Source organism: Gossypium hirsutum, chromosome A01 (assembly GCF_007990345.1).
Source record: "Gossypium hirsutum isolate 1008001.06 chromosome A01, Gossypium_hirsutum_v2.1, whole genome shotgun sequence".
Classification (NCBI taxonomy): Eukaryota; Viridiplantae; Streptophyta; class Magnoliopsida; order Malvales; family Malvaceae; genus Gossypium; species Gossypium hirsutum.
In genome coordinates, this window is record NC_053424.1 from 76,889,094 (window position 1) to 76,900,333 (window position 11,240).

The window sequence follows — 11,240 nt, forward strand, 5'->3', positions numbered from 1 at the left end:
AGCTCGGGCGTTCGCATACATAAGTGAACTCGGACTCAACTCAACGAGCTCGGATGCCTAGTTACATCTCACGAACTGGGACTCAACTCAACGAGGTCGGACATTCGCATCCATAAGTGAACTCGGACTCGACTCAACGAGCTTGGATGCCCAAATATCCTAATCTATTCCTAAGGTTCAATGGGACTTTCCTCATTCGTACTCCTTTACCATTCTCCTTGGAATACCAATGACGATACTTCGGTAGTCTTTCACATTTTTCACATAATTCATAAAATTTTTGCATGTTGTCCAACAATGACCACAAAACATAGAATTGCATAATAACAATCATAATATCGTATAAATAGCATTAAATGATTTAAAATAACAGTTATATTACAATATTTACATATGAACTTACCTCGATACAAAATGAGAATAGTCGAGCCTATTCCTCGTAAACTTTATTTTTCCCCCGATCTCGACTCGAATCTCTTTTCTCTTGATCTATAATACCAAATTAATTTATTTAATAAACACCTTCATGAAAGCAGCCCCTAGTGTCACGGACTTGGAGTTTTCCCACACATCCGTGCGGCCTTAGGCAGTTTCTTGGCTTAAAAACGCCTAAGTTAGCCTAACTTCCACCAATAATGGATTCAACCGTAAAAACGCCTAAGTCAGCTCAACTCGCAACAATAAAGGATTCAACAGAATTCCCTTAAAGTTTCCATGCAGAACAGCGGAAGAACGAGTTAAGAACGATCTTTGAAAGATGGACAAAAGCAAGAACGCTTGAGAGAAAAGTTTGAGTAAATGCTCTCAATTCTTATTCACAAAGAATAATGAAACAATTCAGGAGTGAGTACAAATGAGGGGGAGGCTCTCTATTTATAGTTGAGCTCCCCAAAACCGATGGCTACAATTAAAAGCTGTATTCAATTAGGACTCTAACTTTACAGAATTAGAAGCTGTGTACAATTAGAACTTCTAAGACTACTTAGTCTTATCTTCATTATCGGGCCCATCAGGCTTCAATGTGACAGGCCTGTCCAACAGCTCTTTGAATCGGGCCAGTTCTCGTAGGCCAAATGATCCCCATCTGAGCAACAGACCTCCATTGGATGCATTTGGTGCGCTTGTCACGGGCTTTGAACTGCGGTCCGTGACATTCTCCCCCACCCATTCTCGCAACGCCCTCGTTGCGACTACTGAATGGCACTGACTTGATTCGCCTCGGTCTCGTCTCGTCGCCTTAGCCTTTCCCTTTCTTTGGGATTCTTGCCTCGCCTTAGCCGTCCTGCTCGTCGCATTTACTCTGGTCAACTGTCCCACATGCATCGCTTCTTTTCCTTTAAAGTCTGATGCACCACCTACCTTTCCCATAGGTGGAAGCCTTGTCGATGACTCGGCTAACTCTGATACTTCACTCAACTTGAGCCTCATTGGTCCCAGCTTCACTGTTTTCATCGCAACTTTATCCGCTAAGTTAGATGACAAACTCACCTCTTCCTTGGGTGGAAGCCCCTTCGACGACTCACCAAGCTCAGACGTTACGTTTCTTTCGACTCCGGCTTGCTTTGGACAGTTCCGCAACTCATGCGGACCACGGCACAAGAAGCACTTAACTTGCTTCTTTTTGCTCCTCTTTGCCCTCTTGGCTTCGGCTTTTCCCTTGCTTGAACCAAGCTTCTTGGGCTCATTGTCTGCTCCATCGTTCCCCTCGATGACAGACTTCTTCGGACACTTCCGCAACCTATGCGGACCATGACACAAGAAGCACTCCACTGGCTTCTTCTCGCTTTCGGCCTCCTTGGCTTCGACACCCCTTGCGCTCGAACCAAGTACCAAGGCCTTACCCACCGGTTTCTCCTTAAGTGCGGATTTCTTCAAACATTTCTTCAACATGTGTGGACCGTCGCAGAGAAAGCATTTTAGCTTGTCCCTTTTCCTCTTGGGTTTCTTCTTCCCAACTCATGGTTTCACATTACCACCATTGTCGCCGTTGTCATTGCCATTAACTCTATCTTCCTTGTGATCCATTTCACATACGCCCCTTCCATCGGACTTGGAAGACCCAAGCTTGTCTTTCCCTAGACCAAGCTTCACCACGGACTCAACTACCGTCATGGCTTCCGACAGTTTTTGGACACATCTTTGTTCCACCTCCTATCTGACCCACGGCTTCAATCCCTTTTGAAAAGCAAGCAATGCTTCTTCATCGGTCACATCTGAAATTCGGAGCATGAGTTCCTTGAACTCTTGAACATACTCCCTCACTGTGCCCCGTTGCATTATCTCTTGCAACTTTGCCCGAGCTTCTTCCTCGGCAAATTCTGGGTAAAACTGTCCTTTCAACTCGCATTGAAACTCTTGCCACGTCCCAATCTCACCTTGCCTTTTATCTGTGGTCCTACCTCGCCACCATAAAAGCGCAATGTCAGTAAGAAACATTGAAGCAGTGTTTACCTTAACCACATCCTCCATGATGTCTTTGGCACGGAAGTAGTTTTCCATCCTCCACAAGAAATTGTCCACATCACATGCAGACCTTGTCCCCACAAACTCTTTCGGCTTTGGGACATCCTCATTACTGAGTGCTGCATTTGCCACTCCTTTCCCCACGGCTGCTTGACACAAGGACAGCTCTCCCTCGAGCTCCTCTATTCTTGTGCTCAAAGCCTTCGTCGTGGCCATTGTTTCCTCCTTCAAAGCCATCATCATGGCCTCGAGAGCATCATTCCTTTCCGACAGCTTATCCCTGTGTGAATTAAACAACTCGTTTACCTTGTCCATGGTAGAATCAAGAGACATCTTTACATAGTCTCTGGACTGCTCCTCCCAGTTTGTTATGCGATCCTCGACCCCATCGAGTGCCTCCTTTACATCCGCCATGGATCCCTCGAGTTTACCCACACGTTCCTCTACTGCCGATATTGTCTCCCTCAAAGACTTCCTCGCCCACCTTTGTTCAAACTCTTCTTTCGACATCCCAACGGTGCCTTTGAACCAACAACTCGAATATTACTTGGTTCAAACCTTGGCTCGGATACCACTTGTCACGGACTTGGAGTTTTCCCACACATCCGTGCGGCCTTAGGCAGTTTCTTGGCTTAAAAACGTCTAAGTCAGCCTAACTTCCACCAGTAATGGATTCAACCGTAAAAACGCCTAAGTCAGCTCAACTCGCAACAATAAAGGATTCAACAGAATTCCCTTAAAGTTTCCATGAAGAACAGCGGAAGAACGAGTTAAGAACGATCTTTGAAAGATGAACAAAAGCAAGAACGCTTGAGAGAAAAGTTTGAGTAAATGCTCTCAATTCTTATTCACAAAGAATTCAGGAGTGAGTACAAATGAGGGGGAGGCTCTCTATTTATAGTTGAGCTCCCCCAAAACCGATGGCTACAATTAAAAGCTATATTCAATTAAGACTCTAACTTTATAGAATTAGAAGTTGTGTACAATTAGAACTTCTAAGACTACTTAGTCCTATCTTCATTATCGGGCCCATCAGGCTTCAATATGACAGGCCTGTTCAACAGCTCTTTGAATCGGGCCAGTTCTCGTAGGCCAAATGATCCCCATCTGAGCAACAGACCTCCATTGGATGCATTTGGTGCGCTTGTCACGGGCTTTGAACTGCGGTCCGTGACACTAGTACGAACTTTGGCAAAATTATCATTTTGCCCCTAAACTTTCACATATTTACACTTTTGCCCCAAGACTCGTAAATTAAACCTCATCCTATTTTCTTATATTTTATGACATGCTGATCATTTTTCCCTTCTATAGCAACATCAAATTCATACTCTAATATGTACTTATGAATATTAGGTATTTTTACCGATTTTGTCATTTTACTCGTTTTTACGAAAAATCACTTAGCAAAAGTTGTTTAACACGATCTCAAACTTCATATTCTATCGTAAAACATAAAAATTCATACATATCATCCATGGGTAAAATTTTAAATATAAACCCTAGCTCAAAATATTAGTAGAAATAGGTAAACCGAGCTACGAGGATTTCAAAAATGTAAAAAAACATTAAAAAGGGGCATAAAAATCACTTACAATCAAGGCTTAAAAGTGTTGAAACCCTAGCTATGGTGGAGAGAAAAATTCAGCAGCAACTTATGGAGAAGATGATCATTTTTGTGTTATTTTTCCCATTTTATTTCATTTAATATCCAAATGAGCAAAATGCCCTTTTTTACTAAACTTTCAAAAATTCCATCCATGTCCAAATTTTGTCCATAAACTTAGAAATTGGTCAAATTTATATTTAAGACCTCCTAATTAATATTTCAAAGCAATTTCATACTAGAAACTTCTAGAATGCAAGTTTTGTAACTTATTCAATTTAGTCCTTAACTTCAAATTAAGCACTTTATGCATAGAATTTCTTTACGAAATTTTCACACAATCATGAAATCATATGATAGACCTCAAAATAATCATAAAATAATTATTTATATCTCAAATTTTGTGGTCCCGAAACCACTATTCCGATTAGGCCCTAATTTGGGTTATCACAATAATAGAATGAGCATGAAAAATGTATGCTCTATAGGCTCAAAATCTCACAAAAAATTATGGTTTTGATGTCAAACTTGAAAATTTAAAACTTTGAGATAATACCTCAATTCAAGGAAATAACCTAAAAATTTTAATTCCTGAAAGATAACTTATCATGCTTGATTCTCTCGTGTCTTAAATTTTAAATCATCCAATACAAAAATGTCTACAAATTAATCCAAAACAACATCTGTAACACCCCGTACCCGAGACCGTTGTCGGAGTCGAACACAAGGTGCTAACCGACTTAATTAATTTACTTACACAGTCCACTTTTAAAAGTTTCCAGGCAGTTGGCTAACTGCGTCACTGTCACCTTAAAAATCATATCTTGAGTTCCAAAGCTCAAAAATCAGTTCTGTAATTTTTTTTCCTGAAACTAGACTCACATGTCCATCTACAGATTTTTTTCTAGAATTTTTGGTTGAGCTAATTAGTACAGTTTATTAGTTAAAGTCTCCCCTATTTCAGGGTTTGACTACACTGAACTTTGCGCATTACGACTTGGATATCTCCCTGTACTGGGCTTCAATACTGATGCCATTTGTTTCTATAGAAACTAGACTCGAAAAGGAATCTGTACATATATGGTATGACTTATAATTATCTCTGGTTAATTTATAATGAATTTCCAAAGTCGGAACAGGGAATCCAGAAACCATTCTGGCCCTGTCTCACGAAAACTTAAATATCTCTTAACATACTGTTCATATGATCGTTTCGTTACTTTCCTATGAAAATAGAGTCATCAAGGTTCGATTACATAATTTATTCACTATTTAATTCCATTCCTACTATTTCTAGTGATTTTTTACATTCACGTGACTGCTGCTATCAGCATCTATTTTTAAGGTAAACTTTACCTATTTCATGATCCTCCATGGATCAACTAGAGTTTGTCATACATATACCAAAAGTGATCATGAATGACCATTCCCATGGCTAACCATTACCAACATTTCCATACCTCTCGACAAACAACATACAAAACGATTTTAATGCTATGATCAAAGTATATTTAAGCCATTTTCGCATGGCTATCCAAATTTACACAAAACCGAAGGATACATGACCAACAACAAAAAGGGTAGTCCTATACATGCCATTTTCAGAGTTCAACCAAAAGTGTACCAAAAGGGCTTTGATAGTGTGGGCGACTTCGACTTCAATAATCCCGAGTCCGATAGCTGACGAACCAAAATCTATAAAACAGAGATTCAAAGAACGGAGTAAGCATTTAATGCTTAGTAAGTTTTAAGCAAAACAAAGTGTTCTCAATCACTATCATTGGTCATTCATTTCAACTGTTCGATGAAGTTAATCTAGAGCTTCATCTCGATCTATAATATCATTAAACGCAACACTTGGCTGCCACATATATACTTTCGAATAATAATGACCTAGATGGTCAAATATTTCCAAAGCACATTCTTCATCGATTTTCAACTTTCAATAATCCTTTCCACTTGTTCATAATCACATCCATACTTTTAAGTATTTCAACATGACAAGTACTAAATTACCATAGGCACATAAAGAACCAAACATATTCCTTATCACATAAACGTAAGCTTACAAATCATAATCCTTACCTTGTACTGGCACATCTAGCTCAACCCAACCCATACTCAAATCATAAGGCTTTTGGGCAGAATATGCACTAATACATAAGAATATTTCATCGCATACTTTATTATACATGTAACACCCCGAACCCGAAACCGACACCGGAGTCGAACACGAGGTGTTAACTGACTTTAACCCCTTATAAAATTTATTTTCCAGACACTGCCCAATCTGTGTACTAGTCGTTTTAAAAATCATATCTTGAGTTTCGTAACTCGAAAATCAGTTTTGTAATTTTTTCCAGAAACTAGACTCATGTGCCCATCTATGTATTTCTTTCTAGAATTTTTGGTCGGGCCAATTAGTACAGTTTATTAGTCAAAGTCTCCCAAGTTGCAGGGGTCGACTACACTGACCTTTGCCCATTACGACTTGGATATCTCCCTGCACGGGGCTTCAATACTGATGCCGTTTGTTTCTATGAAAACTAGACTCAGAGAGGAATCTGTACATATATGGTACAACCCCTAATTATCTCTGGTTAATTTATAATGAATTTCCAAAGTCGGAGCAGGGAATCCAGAAACCGTTCTGGCCCTGTCCCACATAAATCTGATTATCTCTTAATATACTGCCCATATGATCTTTTCGTTACTTCCTCATGAAAACAGACTCATCGAGCTTCGATTACATAATTTATTCATCAATTAATTCCACTCCTACTATTTTTAGTGATTTTTCAATCTCATGACACTGCTGCTGCCAGCATCTGTTACGAAAGTAACTAGGTCCATTTCATGCCTACCCTTGATCCAACTCAATCGAACATTCGTGCCATTTTCGCATGGCTTAAAGTTTACATGCCAAAGTTCAAACACAACGTAATAGCTTATACATGCCAAAATGTTCTTCTAAGCCAACTAAGAAGAAAGTACCAAAACTTGCTATCCGGTGTGATGACTTCGATGACGGCCTGACCCCGCAAAAATAGATGAGTCCAAGCAACCTATAATGGGTGACAAGGAAACACCGAGTGAGTTTATAACTCAGTAAGTCATAAGCAATGCACTACCATCCATCAATAACATTATCACAAGAGGAAACAAAATGGAACGAGACAATTTACTCCATCCATACCGAACCATACCATAGTTCCTCCAACCTATCGATTCAATTTCATATCAATTCATGCATTCACCTTCCATATACTCATCAATAGGACATTGAAGCATTTTCATAAATCAATTTATTTTCGTTACAATCAAACGACTAAACGGCCTTTCACCCATCCTACGATAAATTTTATGTACGTGACTTCAAGTATATTTGTCACATAGGTTCAAACTTACCGAGCTCAACACCAAGTATAAGCATAGCTCCTATTAGCCATGTACTCAAGACACTTACCCGATCCGCTGTCCGCGATCGACTCAATAGTGTCGCACACATAGTATCCATAATGATTCACGAATGTATATTGAGTCCGCACACTCAGTGCTATATAATCAACTCGCACACTTAGTGCTACGTAATCAAATCGCACACTTAGTGCTACATAGTCAAACTCGCACACTTAGTGCCGCATGGTCAATTGGCACACTTAGTGCATCATATTCATTTCGCACACTTAGTGCAACATAGTCAAATCGCACACTTAGTGCTGTACAATTTAATCCCGCGCACTTAGCGCCAATCTCATGGTCATAAATGGTTATACCCGCACGTTTTAGTGCCGAGATCAACAACTCAGTACATCTTACCTCTTTTCTTTCATTCAACAATTTCATCATCACATACGTACATGCATATATATATATGTATATTTATTCATTCCATTCAGCATCAATACATAAACATTATGACCATTGAAATAATACCAACTACATGCTTAATGACTTACCTCGTGTTGGGTAAGACGGTTCCAACTCGGCTACTCGATGACCTTTTCTTTGCCTTTGCTCGATTCACCTCCTTTAACTCCTTGAGCTTAATCAATAATTTAACTAGTTTAACCACCTTGCCAAATATTTACAATCCAATTTCACATGTATATGTATGTTAGTATATTCGGCTAATAACCTCATGCAACTACCATATCATCAAAATCTAATCACCCATGCACATGCATTAGGTAAGTTACCTTTGCTAATTTTAAACCCAACATCACACAAGCTCTCAAGGGATGGCCGAATGCTTCTTTTGTTACCCAACTAATCATTCGACAATTTCATCCCCTTTGCCACCCTTTTATGCCTAATTATCTAAATCAAGATAAGATCATCAACATGCTTACCTTTGGCCGAACATACACATCAACTTAGGTGCTCATTTATGTGGCCGAATACACACATGTCTATGTTAAGGCCGATTGCAATACTCAATACATTCTACAAGTATGGACACTTGCATAGACTAAACACCATTTCTATTATTTTTACTCCAAAGCCGAATGCCTCTCAAGCCCTAAGCTCATGATCCTTTCATCATTAAGCAAGTGTTATAGCACAACTAACATCCATTTTCAATTTGAACACCAACATAAAAATATTAAACATGAAAATCCATAGCCGAAACCTACACATGACATTACTCATTCCACCCATCGAAACAATATTTGTTCAAGACATCAAGCATTTTTATTTGGGTATTACATATATGAGCATTTAGAATTTATATTTTTAGCAAGATCAATTTCTTTCCTCAACACATTCTTCATCAAAACTTAAAGGAAGAAATCAAATTTCCTTCTTTAATAGCCATAGCCGAATGCTCCATCCATCCATCAAAGTTAAAAATTTAGCATGGTCTAAGTAAGAACCATGATAATTAACCTAAAACAAGCTAAAATTTCACAACTTTAACACAATATACTAACCTTATTAAGCATTCAAATGGCCGAAAGTTCTTTGCCCCTATTCCTTCCTTCAATTCGGCCAAGAAGACAAGGATGAAGCCTTTTCTTTTTTTTTTTCATTTGCTTTCTTTTTATTCTTTTCTTTTATTCATTAAATCCCACAACCCAATATCAATTTCACAAATATATTGCCCATCATCAACCCACCTTGGCCGGCCACTATAAGGAAATTGGGCAATTTGACATGCAAGTCCACCTTTGTGTTGACATGCACTAATAAGCCCTTTAAAATTAGCCTATCATATTTTACCAAGTCTCATGTTGATCCCTATTTAATAATTCCTCATGCAATTGGCAAAATTAGGGAATGAAACTTCCACATATGCATGTACACACATAATAAACGTAGAATATAACAATTAATTATTTTCATAACTCGGTTTTGTGGTCCCGAAACCACTTCCCGACTAGGGTCAATTTTGGGCTGTCACAACTCTCCCTCACTTAAGAAATTTTCGTCCTCGAAAATCTTACCGGTAAATAGGTTTGGATATTGTTCTTTCATCGAGCTCTCGGGTTCCCAGGTTGCTTCCTCGATCCCGTGTTTGAGCCATAACACTTTTACTAGGGGAACTCTTTTGTTTCGCAACTCCTTCACTTCACGAGCTAGGATACGCATCGGCTCTTCTTCATAACTCATATCAGCCTGAATTTCAACCTCCGACGGACTAATTATGTGCGAAGGATCAGATCTATAGCGCCGAAGCATCGAAACACGAAAGACGTCGTGAATCTTTTCAAGTTCAGGGGGCAAAATCAATCTATATGCAACCGGCCCCACTCGTTCAGAAATTTCGTACGGCCCAATGAGTCTCGGGCTCAACTTGCCTTTACGGCCAAATCTGAGTACCTTCTTCCAAGGTGACACTTTAAGAAACACTTTATCTCCCACCTGATATTCAATGTCCTTTTGTTTTAAATCCGCATACGATTTTTGACGATCTGTGGCTACCTTCAGACTTTCGCGGATTACCTTTACTTTTTTGTTCGGCATCTTTAATCAAATCAACTCCGAAAATTTTACTTTCACCAAGCTCGGTCCAAAACAATGGTGTACGGCATTTACGACCGTACAAAGCCTCATAAGGTGCCATCTTAATACTTGATTGAAAACTATTGTTGTAAGCGAATTCAATCAAAGGTAGATACCGTTCCCATGAACTACTGAACTCGAGGATGCAACATCTCAACATATCCTCAAGTATCTGAATTATCCGCTCGGATTGACCATCGGTTTGGGGGTGAAAAGCGGTGCTAAAATGCAGCTTGGTACCCAAAGCTTCTTGCAATTTCTTCCAAAATCGTGAGGTAAATCTCGGATCTCTATCCGACACGATAGAAATAGGTACTCCATGTAATCTCACAATCTGAGAGACATACAATTCGGCTAGTTTATCCAATGAAAGATCTGTACGCACGGGGATAAAGTGAGCCGACTTAGTCAGCCTATCAACAACAACCCAAATCGCATCCTTCTTACTTGCGGACAATGGCAGTCCGGACACAAAGTCCATTGTGACTCGGTCCCATTTCCATTCGGGTATCATGATCGGCTGAAGTAACCCTGAAGGCACTTGATGTTCCGCTTTCACTTGTTGACATATTAAACATCTCGAAACAAAGTCGGAGATGTCTCGTTTCATACCACGCCACCAAAACCGACGTTTCAAGTCGTTGTACATTTTCGTGCTCCCCGGGTGAATTGACATTCGGCTACAATGGGCTTCGTTCAGAATCATCGGAATGAGTTCCGAATTCCTTGGAACACACAAACGACTTCTAAACCTCAAACAACCATCATCATCAATCTGAAACTCCGATTCCTTGTTCGGAACACACTCAGCTCGTTTTGCAACCAATTCATCATCGACTTTCTGAGCTTCACGAATTTGATGAGTCAATAATGGTTTGGCTTTTAATTCAGCTACTAACACATTGTCAGGTAGAACAGACAAGTGTACATTCATCGCTCGCAAAGCAAACAGTGATTTCCGGCTTAAGGCGTCCGCAACCACATTAGCCTTTCCCGGGTGGTAATCAATGACAAGCTCGTAATCTTTCAACAACTTAAGCCAACGTCTTTGTCGCAGATTCAAGTCTCGTTGAGTCATCAAATATTTGAGACTTTAGTGATCCGAAAACACATGGCACTTCTCACCAAATAAATAATGTCGCCATATTTTCAATGCAAACACAAT